Consider the following 11,622-nt stretch of genomic DNA (forward strand, 5'->3'; position numbering starts at 1 on the left):
CAGCTTCTGAAGGATTGCTCTCCTGAGCAGCCTCTCCCACAGAGAGCAGAGCAAAGGGACTCCATGACCCAAACATACGAGCCATAACCATTTGTCTCCTCCTATAAATTGGTAAGTTGTTAAATGTGTACAGCCACCTCTCGTGAACTTGAACAATTCAATATGCTCCCAAAGAGTTTGATCATTTCTGAGAAATAAGATGTTGGAAAGTTACCTTAGGATTGGGAGAGGTGCTGCCTGAGGTAAATTCACTTTAGGGAGGGTCTCAGTGGGAACTCCCTGCATTTCCACATGACAGCCTTGCTTGCATAAATCCATCACCTTTAGAACCTCCGCGCCCCTGTGCATTGGATCCACCCTGCAGCTTTCATTGCCCTGCCTGGGTTTGGGGCCCAACCCAAGACATGTACACCTTTGGGAGGCGAAAATATGAATCAGCAAGAGGCCAGACAGAATGACCCAGAAAAGCCTGTTCTTCTGGAAATTCACTGCTCTCACACCAACTCGTGAGCGATGTGTCCCTAAGGTCTCAGCCAGGAAATTGATCGATCAAGTTCATGTTCTGAACCTGTGAAGCTGAGGATCCCAGGCCAGGGGCCGCTCCAAGGACAGAACCAGCATGGAAGAGCCACACTTACAATCTTCACGACCACGGGGCTACCGAGAAATGTTTAGAACGAAGCTTTAGTGATGCAGAATCACGGACACATATTAGTCGAATTCAATTACATTAGCTATGCTTTGCATAACTTTGTTTACTCAAATCAGAGGATAGACAATACATTTTAGAAAAATTTTCATTAAGTCTTGAAATGACAAAGGATTTCTTTGTGTGATTCAATTTATATAATACCAGTGCTGTTTAATAGAAATACAGTGTGAACCACAAGTGTGAGCTGCATATGTGATTTTAAATTTTCTAGTAGCCACATTTAAAAAAGTAAAAAGTAAGCAAATTTTACTCTCCACTTTTTTCATGTTCTGGTAAAATATGAAATGTGAGGGAAAAAAGTGAAAAGAAACAGGTGACATTAATTTCAAGTGTATGTTTGTCCAGTCCTGATGAGGACTCGCCTCCTCCCTGTTGTGAAGGTAGACCTTTGTCCCAATGTCTGGATTCCACGAGCCTCAGACAAATCTTGTTTCCATCCATCACAGACAGGACTGAACTCTGCCACAAGGAATGTGATGGGCAGGCCGGGGTCCAGAGGTAGCCTGTGACCAAAGCTTTTGACTTCATTTGGAAAATGTGATCCTATCTTAAAAGTGAGATTACTTTCCTTTAGCATTACTTTGCCAAATGAATTCCTTTGAGAGGAGAGGCCATGTTCTTTTTATAGCAACTGGTCTATTGGTTTCTCCATGAATGACCGTGTTAAGGCGAACTGGATCTCGATAATTCTGCAAGCAGCTAGCCAACAGCTTGGCATTCAAGACCTTCTTTTCAATACAAGGTCAAGCATTTACAAAGCACATATTGTGTCACTAACAGGGTACTGGGTCCTGTAATATATAAAGAAAGAAATGCAAGCCCTGGTCATTTTATTGAAGTTAGGCTTTTGCTAGAAAACAACACAATATCTAATAAAATGCACACAGCTCTCTATATGTAAGAAAAGATCTAAGGAGACAAAAAGAACAGAGCAATGCATCAATGCATTATCATTTCAGTATATAATCAGTATAAAATTATTCATGAGATATTTCACATTCTGGTTTTTGTTGTGTGTTTTTTTCTTCTTTTTTAGTACCGTGTCTTTGAAACTCAGTGTAATTTATGCTTATAGAACATCTCAGTTCCAACTTGCTGCATTCCAAGTTCTCAAGAGACACATGTGGCTCATGGCTACTCCATTGAACAGTGCAATCATAAGACTGCTTCATCCCACAACCTTTCTGATTAACTGAAATTCTATGGTTTGAAATCTGACTCAAGGAACTCCTTATTAAGTCAGCTTGGCCTGGGCTTCCTGGTATGGACAATGAGGCTCATGTTAATAACGTACTAATGGTCTACCCCCCTCGTCTCTGCCCTGGGGTATTCCTGCTTCCACTCTGCACACACAGCCAGAGTGATCCCTTCAAAGTCTAAGTTAGATACTATCACTTCTCTGCTAGGAGCCTTTCCACAGCTCCCATCATGGTCCTTTTGTAGCCTACAAGACCCCACATGATCTGGCCTCTGCCTTCATGCCTGGTCTCATTTCCTACTATTCTCTCCCTCATTTGTGCAGCCACATGATCTTGTTGCTATTCCTTGACTGTGCCAAGCACACGCCTGCCCCAGGGACTTTGCACTTGCTTTCCCCCTTCTGCCTGTAACCCTCTCTCCCACACCTTCCCTGCATTTTCTGCACTAGTGTCACTTATCAGAGGGGCCTTCCTTGGTCACTGTATATAGTAGCGGGTAAAGATGGTTTTTCTTAAGATTCCCTTCTCATCACCCCGCACCCTCACCCCCTGTTACCTACTTCATTGTTTTTCATAGCACTTGCTTGTTTATTAGTTTATTTTCTCTCTTTCCCAGACCCTCCTTCCCCAACCAATGGAATGTGAGGTCTATGAGGGACTTTCTCTATTTCCTTTGGACCCAGTACCCTGTTAGTCACACAATATGTGCTTTGTAAATGCGTGACCTTGTATTTCCTTCCACCAGCAATAGTAGCTGGCCCATAGTAGGTGCTCAACAAATTTTGGTGAATAAATAAAGGGAAAAAATCCAACCATGGTGAGAAATGCTTATGGAAATTACAGGCTCTCATAACAATGAAAGATTTATGTCTAAGGCCTACTTTGAGTTTACTCTTAGAACTGAGTGGGTGTTTTTCCCAGTGGTAAATAACTTGTCTGAACAGAAATGCAATGGCCACTCATCCAAGACACTCAGTCCCACTTGGGGTCTCTCTGCCTGACTCCCTTATTACTTTTCTTATCATTTCTCACCTGCTAGGCTCACATGAGGCACACTGTTTTTATTTGATAAATCACAAATTAATAGTTGTCCACCAGTCCTAGATGTGTTTCTTTGCTAGTGGCTCCTAGCACCTCAAATTGCTTACAACTAGATCAGCAGTCTCTATAAAGAACTCCTGACCCGGGACTATCTGATTGTCCTGCTCTTTATTAGTATTTACACATTCCCTCAGGAACGCAGGGAGGGATGCCCCATATTTGTTTTTAGGTCACTGGAATTCACAGTAATTTCCCTGTCTGGGTTGGGTGTGCACAGACACAGCCACTAGTGACTGCTTTGTGATCCTTACGCTCCTGTGTTTTCTCTGTCTTTCTTCTGAGAGGACTGGGGTGGCTGCTTCAGAATGAACCATTGCACTGAACTCGTAGCACCCTCCTTTATCACCTCTGTGAGGTTGTGAAGAACCTGCCCTGATTAATCTACATGTTGCCGTGGTCTCCCACAGGACCTACAGCACAAGCCTGTGGGTCAGGGGTAGAATGAGGCCTGTGGCTGGGGGGCTGACATGGTCACCAGGCTCCACCCTGAACATCCCCCAGACATTCCATGGACATCATGTTCTTCTAACCAGGTGAACTGCATGACCTGAAGGGCTTCTGATGTGTGACTGTGGGACTGGACCACTGTGAGCCTGCAGCCACCCGCATGCCTGGAACTGCTCAAAAGGATCAATGTCATCAGGAAACACAACTGCAAATGCTGTCACTCAGCCAGTTAAAGGAACGATAAAGAATATGCTCCAGCCCTGGCTGGTGTTGCTCAGTGGTTAGAGCATTGGCTGGAGCATCGAAGAGTCTCAGGTTCGATTCCTGGTCAAGGGCAAGTACCTGGGTTGTAGGTTCGCTCTTTGCCGCTGATTATGGCACGTGCAGGAGGCAACCAGTCAGTGTGGCTCTCTCATCAATGTTTCTCTCTCTCTCTCCCCTTTTCTCCCTCCTTCCCTTCCACTCTCTCTGAAAAAGTAATGGAAAAAATATCCTTAGGTGAGGATTGACCAAAAAAAGAATATGCTCCAGGGAGATAAAGAACAGAGTGTCATCTCCTTGGTAAGTATGTTTACTTTACAATGACATGATATACGATAAACACAGTGAACTCTGATTAATTGGAGAACAAAGCTAAAGACTTTTTCATAAAAACATAGAAAAATAAAATGGCCGCAGGGCATTGGAAACCACCTTTCAGAATTAAGCAAATCATTTAGATTTATTAAAGGCTGTGAGATCCGTTCCTTTTTTGCACAGCAGAGTCAAGGTTTGAATGTGTCCCCTGACCACATTAGGCAAAATTCTCTCTGTTATTTTGTATCCTGTATGCTGTTTGTTTCTCCAGCCCTAAGTATGGTAATCAGTAATTATACATTTGTTTGTTTTCTTGTTTCTTACCTGTATCCTGACAAGACTGTAAACTTCACAAGGGTAAAAGAATGTGTATATTTTATTTACTCTTGTATACTCAGGAATAGGTACTGTACATACAAGTCCTTAAAATATTAATTATTAATAATATTAATTGAATGACTAGATCAGTGACAATCTTTCAACAAACATTTTAAAATAAAACTACTAAATCAAGATAAAGAGTTTTTCACAAGTCACTGTAATCTCAATATCGATTTCAAAACTTTGAACTATTGACAATTTTAATCTAGAAGTTAAAACATGTTAATTATTGAAAGTTATTCTAACTAGGCAAACAATAATTTGTGTTCCAGAATTTTATAGTCATGTGATATTGATTTATTAAAGTTTGTAAACTTTGCCAAATTTTACCCAAAGAAGACAGGAGCAGCAATGACCCTGACTTAACAAAACCAGGAATGCGAGTCAAGGTTGGATTAGAGCTTAACAGTGGGTGACTCTACCTTCCAGATTAGGACACTAGGCTTCACTCAGTTCAGTTCCTCAGATGGTTACCCCTGATTTACGGTACTCCAGGTAGCCTAATATGAATTAGATTGGGTTCTTGTACTCAGCAGACTCATAATCTGTTGGAGGAAGACAAACTTGACCATTTGGCAAGCACTCAAATAAAAGTACGGATCCTGCTTTAGTCACTCAGAGGAAAGGTGGCCTATTTCCCTGGTGTGCTGGGGAGACTTCCCAAAGGGATGCTGTGGAGCCAGCCTTTGAAGAGCCCCATGTTAGGGCCTTGGCATCTGCTAGTCCCATTCCTGGAACAGACCCTGGTCCCAGATTTTCTAGACCACCTTAGGTTGCCTTCCCACCACTGTCACCATTTTCTCTATTTGTTTTCTCCTTGGCATTTACCATTATATGAACTTATGTTGACAATTGCTGTTTACTTGTTTAGTGCCTGTCTGATTCCTCAAGAACATAAGTTCTGTGAGAGCAGGAACCTGGTCTTTGCTATGCATTTGTGTATACACAGCTCTGAGAAAAGTGTCTGAGACATAACAGGAGTCCAGTAAATGCTTGTGGAGGACCCCAAGGGCTCAGCTGCAGTAAGGAGCCACTGGAACATCTTGATTGTGAGGTGACGTGATGAAATGGTTCTGGACAAGTTATCCCAGGGGTGGGGTTTAGGATGAATTGTGTGGGACACAGACTTGGGGCAAGAAGAACAAAGATTATTTCTGAAATAAGGTAAATGTGAGTGCTATAGGTAAGATATGAGTTGTGGTGGAAAGCACAGAAGAGCAGGTCGAATCCAAGATACATGTTGAAAGAAGAGTCTGCACTCACACTGGCCTCCTGATGAATCCCCGCAGGCCCAGCTCACTCCCACCCAAGCTTTTGTAGTTCTTTGTCCCCTCTTCCTGGGACTCTCCTTCCTCCGACCTTTGCATTTTATTTAGGTTTCTGCTCATGTGTCACCTTCTTAGAGAATTCTTTCCTGGCTACATTATCTAAAAGCACCCCGCCTTCCAGCCTGGTTTCATTTTTCTTCCTTAGACACTCACCTGCGACGTGGCATTATCTATACCACACGCCAGTCCCCTGAGGCCAGGAGGGCAGGAGCTGCACCTGCTTTGTTCACCACTGTATCTCCAATGGATGGCACAGCACATGTTTGCTGAATGAATAAATAGATTAGATTAGGTGTGAAGATGGTTAGTGAGAGAGACTGTCAAGAGAGACCTGCGTCATCAGGAAATTAAAATGACAGGGAGAGAGAAGTTGCTAGAAGTTACAGGTCCACTGAGGGCAGCTTTTCATGAAGACAGATTCAGCCAAACCTCTGTTCCTCTATTTTGTAGCATCAAACAGTGCCTGCCACATAATAGGCCCTCCATGAATCTAAAGCGAACTGCTTGGAACTGCTCAGAGGGATCGATGTCATTAGGAAACACAGACACCTTGTTTGCTCTTCTGGTTACTGTGCATTGAGAAATTAATAAAATAACATCCTCAACGAAGAATTTCCTTTCTTCAGAGATTTTAATGACTCCTCTAGTGAGTTTTTCATTTCAGTTATTATACTTTTCAACTCCAGAATTTCTATTTGGTGCTTTTTATTGTTTATTTATTTTTAAATTGATTTTAGAGAGGGAGGAAGCGGGAGAGAGAGGGAGAGAGGGAGGGAGAGAGAAACATCAGTCGGTTGCCTCCCATATGCTCCTGAATCAGGGATCAAACCCACAGCCTAGGTATGTGCCCTGACAGGGAATCAAACCTGTGAGCCTTTGGTGCATGGGGCAATGCTCCAACCAACTGAGCCACCCCAGCTATGGCTGGTTCTTTTTAAAAATTAATTTCTATTTATTTGATAAGACATCTTTCCTTTAGTTCTTTAGACATGATTTTCTTTAGTTCTTTAAACCTGTTTAAAACAGCCAATTTAAAGCCTTTGCCTAGCAAGTCCCACATATAGGCTTCCTCAGGGACAATTTTTAGTGACTGATTTTCTTCCCCTGAGTATGGGCCATACCTTTTTGTTTCTCTGCATGTTTCATAAGCTTTTGTTGAAAATCAGACATTTAAAAAAATATAATGCGGTAACTCTGGGAATTGGATTATCTTCACGGCCAGGATTTGTTGCTTTTTATTTAGTGATTTTTCTGTAGAGTCTGTATACTTTGGCTGTGGGTCATGGAAGTCTCTGCTCATTTAGCTTAGTGGTCAGCTGATAATTGGGCAGAAATGTCATTAAAACTTGGTACCGGTAAGTCTCACGGCCTTTGCTGAGGAACTCCGTGAGTCTTTGGACACACTTGCAGCATTTGGCGGGCAGCTTTCACTTTTGTCTTAGCCTTTACTTCCTGCTTGTGCAGAATCTCAAGGTCAACCAGAGGTGAGCATCTGGGGCTTTTTCAGGTCTTTCCTGAGCATTTGTATAGCCCCGGGCATGCACGCAGCCTTCTAGATTCCCAGAAATATGTCAAAGCTTTTCAAAGCTCCCTATAGACACTTCATTCCCCAGCTTTTTGTTTAAGCTTTTTGGTTAGCCTACTGTTGGACCAGCTAATACCACCACGTTAGGCAGCTGTGAGGCTTTTAACTCGTGCCCCAGGAAGAGGCTCTTAGCAGTGGTTAAGCACCAAGTCAGTTCAAATAAAGACAGCTTTGTGAGTGGGCTCTTCCAAGAACCACCAGGGACAGCCAATGATGACAGTCCTCTGGGAACAGTCTGTGAAGGAACGCCAACCCCAGGCCTCACCTCCAGTGGCTGCCGGGCTGCTGGTTTCCCCTGGGCTTGTGGTTATCAGGCTGCTGCTCAGCTGGGGAGGGAAACAGAGGGAGCAAGTTAAAATGTCACCCATCTTACTGCTCTTGCTGAGATTCAGCCTTTTTTTCTTGAACAAACTCTCCTCAGATTGCTACAAGCCTTTGACCAGTTTTCAGATTCTGAAAAAATGGACTCTGACTAGTTTTGCCAGCATTCCCACTGCTTTAATGGAGATTTTCAGAGGTCCTGACTGTTCCGTTTTTCCTGACATCCCCCCTTTCCTTGACATAAACTATTAGTTTCTAAACATTGACAATCTGAAGCCCCAAATAGTTTAGGTTATACATTTTCAAGAAGTGAGTTTTCTGAGACAAAAGTTTGCTCATATAAAATCAACCACCAAGGAAACAAGGCGATTAAAACAGGTAAGCCACAAAAAAAATTGTTCATGTCTGTCTGCAACTCCCATCACTATTTATCTCTTTTTGCTTGTTTGTTTCAGCACAACCTGATTGACTTGAAAATGCCTGCTTAAGGCCCGACTCTGCTCCTCAGCTCCCCGTCTCCTCCCTGGGCCCAGCAAGCCTGCAGCCGAATGCGATGGAGACAGAGGTCCTCAGCAGCCCCTCACTGTCGGCCTCTCTGTAGGCTCGGGCTGCCATACGAAGCACCAGAGAATGGGAGGCTTAAATCAAAGAAATACATTTTCTTGCCCTGGATGGTGCGCCTCAGTGGTTAGAGTGTTGGCCCACACACTGAAAGGTCGTGGATTCGATTCCCAGTCAAGGGCACATACTTGGGTTTCAGGTTCAATCCTGGCCCTGCTCGGGCCACCACATGCTGGAGGCAAACAGTCGATGTGTCTCTCTCACATTGATGTTTCTCTCTCTCTCTCTCTCCCCCTCTCCCTTCCACTCTCTCTAAAATTCAATGAAAAAATATCCTCAGGTGAGGATTTTAAAAAATGTATTCTCTCAACAGTTTTGGAGGTTTGAAGTCCAAGATCAAGGCGCCAGCAGGTTTGGTTTCTCCTGTGGCTTCTCTCCTTGGCTGGTGGATAGCTGCCCACCCTCTTCTGTCCTCACGTGGCTTTTCCACTGAGCAGACCTGCTCCCATTGCTTCTTCCTATTATGAAAACTCCAGTTCTCTTGTATTAGGGCCCCACACAGTGAGTCTAACACACACTGAGTAGGTTCATCATAAACATTTACGTTGAGGATAAGCGTCCTCCTTGTCCCTTGCCCTTGATGCTCTGCTCCAGCATTTACCCTCTGTAAGCACCTCCCAGAACAGCACTATGGCTCTTGGCCTATGGGGAGAGCATCACTGTGCGGAGCTGCCGGACTGACCTTGACGCCGGAGTTCAGATGCCCACTCTGGTACCAAGCATCTGGGTGACCTTGAGCAAACCAGTTAACTCACCTGTTGTCTCCAGATTGTACCCAATTCTCTTTCACTTCTCTCTGCTCTAGACCCTGGATTTGTCACCAACTCCTACTACTAAAACAATCTCGCCTCAGCCTCTGCGTGGCATGTGTAGGGGCCAACTAGTAAAATACATCCCAGTAAACGCACTAATGAAATAGCTGGGTGGTCTCCAGCTCTGCTAGGTAATGTCTGCATCTCTGGCGATGCTGTTGTTGCTCAGGCATGAGTGGTGTACCATGACTGGGTAATTGACTCCAGGAAGAAAAGGAAGGTGCAATGTAGGAGAAGACTAGTGGGGAGGTAACTCGAGGTACACCAGAAGCTGGGGGTTCCCTCAAGTGTTTACTTAATTAACTTTCACTGAGAATCTGCCTTGTTTCAGCATTGTGATGACCAGAGCTCACATCATGGGCTTTTCTGACCCTTGGATTGGACTTCTCATGAACTATAGGGTTGTGGAAAAATGTCTAAGTCTTGGATTTATTGTTTATTTCTTTTTGACCATAGTCAAGCCACTTAGCTTCTCTGTCTCAGTTATTCCATTTTTAAAAGAAGAGATGAATCAGGTGTTCTATTTGGTTAGTTCTACCACTTTGGCTCTCACCTTCTAGAATCCTATTTTACTGGGAGTGGAGTGTGGATCCTGCCTAAAAACAAATCTGTATTTTCGAGCTTGATTTCAACATAGGCTGCTCTAGCTGGAAAGATGGGAGGAGTGGTAAAAGTTTTGGAGGAAAAGTTAACCTTACAGTTCACTCAGAAAAAAGTGGAAATGAACCTTTCAAGGGACCAAATATTTGCATTCTTACACTGTCCTCTGATGGTGTTATTCATGAGTACCTCACATATGGTAGGAAAAAACTCACTTTAGCATTTTAGTCAAAGAGGGGTCCACTGTGAGGGGACCCCTAAGGAGACCAACCACATGATCACCTTAACTGCAGACTCAAGGGCAAAACTCTCATCTGCCCAGTGTCACGGATGTAGTAGTCACATGTTTCTGAGCTCTGATGTGGGAACCACATTTTGCTATCTTCCTTCTTCCTGGCACCTAGAAGCACAGAGCAGACACTCAATGGATCTAACAGTCCCTATTCTCGAAGTGAAATCACCTTCATGTCACCTGCCTAAAAAATGAGGCAAAGCCAAATCCAAATCTTAAGAATGACATTGTCCCCTAAATTGTTGAACTAGATTTCATTATTTTCAATAAATCCAGTGGAAGTTGTCCTTGCCTTTGGAGTTAGCAATTTAAGCCTCTGGCTCTCCTGGGCCTGGCGGTGCCTCTGTGTCTGGCTAACTCGGCCTTGGCGCCAGTCGTCATGGGCAGCTTGCATGTCCGGAAGGCCCGGGCTGCAGGCCATAGCTGGGTCCAAGTTCCTGCTCCATCACTCACAACCTTCTATCTTTGGCAAGGTGCTAACCTCTCTAAGCCCAGTTTCCTTATCTGTAAAATGGGGAGAATACTGTGGCCCACCTCATAGTCACTGTGAAGATTAATTTTGAAAATGCATTAGTTAAGGTACACAGAGACTGGCATGAAAGTTAAAAGCAAAGAAGATGTTGGCTTGAAGAACCAATGTCATGGGCAGGAAGGAGAATTCTCTATTTCTTTTTTTTCTTCTCCAGGATCTACATAATGCACTATAATTATTATCATATTTTTAGAATATTTTAATATTATAATTATTGTAAATACTATCATATTTTTGTGTTTTGAGCCTCTTTATGAACTTCATCAGGAGACTGGAATGCTCTTGAACCACCAAACAGGTCATTAACTAGTCTTCCAGATGTGCTTCTAGAAACCACCATCTTACATCATTTGTGTGCTTTTGTAAAAACAAAAAGGTATTTGTAGTAAAAAAGAGGCAGGAAAGAGAAAAAATTTAATTAAAAGCTTCAATTCTTTAAAAAAAAGTTTATATTCATCTTGTATTTGTGTTTATTAGTAGTAGTATATTCTTTATAAAATAATACCAATACCCAAAGTTTTTGAGGATATACATGTAATTTCTTCAAAGCCACGCCAAAAATAAAACATAAATAAGTTCTTGATACTGATATAAATATTTGAAAAGACTTTCCAAACCAATGAGTCTAAACACAACACTTCCTGCTCTTTTCTCAGCCTCCCTCCTCCAAGTGAGCACTCTTGTTTTCTTTAGATCCCAAAGGCACTTTGAATTTATGTACTGGTCATCAGAGAGTAAAATTTCAAGAGTTTAATCTCTAAAGTATTTAGGAATATTTTAAACCATTACACCCAGATAAACAGAGAGTGTTTAGAAATAAGCTAGCTTTGTCTCAGTTATTGGAAACCTAGTGAGCAGCTGGTGTTTTAGAGTCCCAAAAAGAGATGTTAAGCAGAGTCACTGTCCTTGGAGAGGGAAACATTATGAGCTATGTGTTGGAGAAGGTTTCAACCATAGTTATATTGAAAATAGGAAGTTTTCTCGAGAAGTGGCTGGATAGCTGCACTTGTTGAGTTGCTAGAGACTGAAGTCACAATAACTTGGGATTGAGTGAGTCATCTCTGAGATATGTACAGAGGATGTTCCAGTGACCAGAGGAGTCTCTGAAGTTTACA

At 42.9% G+C, this 11,622-nt stretch overlaps 1 long non-coding RNA gene across 1 annotated transcript in view; it reads left to right on the forward strand.

Moving 5' to 3' along the window:
* LOC107534674 (uncharacterized) overlaps positions 1 to 10,990 on the forward strand; it is a 27,643-nt gene extending 16,653 nt beyond the window's left edge. The window contains exons 3-5 of the long non-coding RNA XR_001602958.2: positions 3,546 to 3,774; positions 3,937 to 4,020; positions 8,106 to 10,990. This is a non-coding gene — a long non-coding RNA (uncharacterized LOC107534674). The remainder of the gene's footprint in view (positions 1 to 3,545; positions 3,775 to 3,936; positions 4,021 to 8,105) is intronic.
* The last annotated feature ends 632 nt before the right edge of the window (positions 10,991 to 11,622 follow it).

The sequence above is a fragment of the Miniopterus natalensis genome, chromosome 9 (assembly GCF_054644295.1).
Source record: "Miniopterus natalensis isolate mMinNat1 chromosome 9, mMinNat1.hap1, whole genome shotgun sequence".
In the NCBI taxonomy this organism is placed as follows: domain Eukaryota; kingdom Metazoa; phylum Chordata; class Mammalia; order Chiroptera; family Miniopteridae; genus Miniopterus; species Miniopterus natalensis.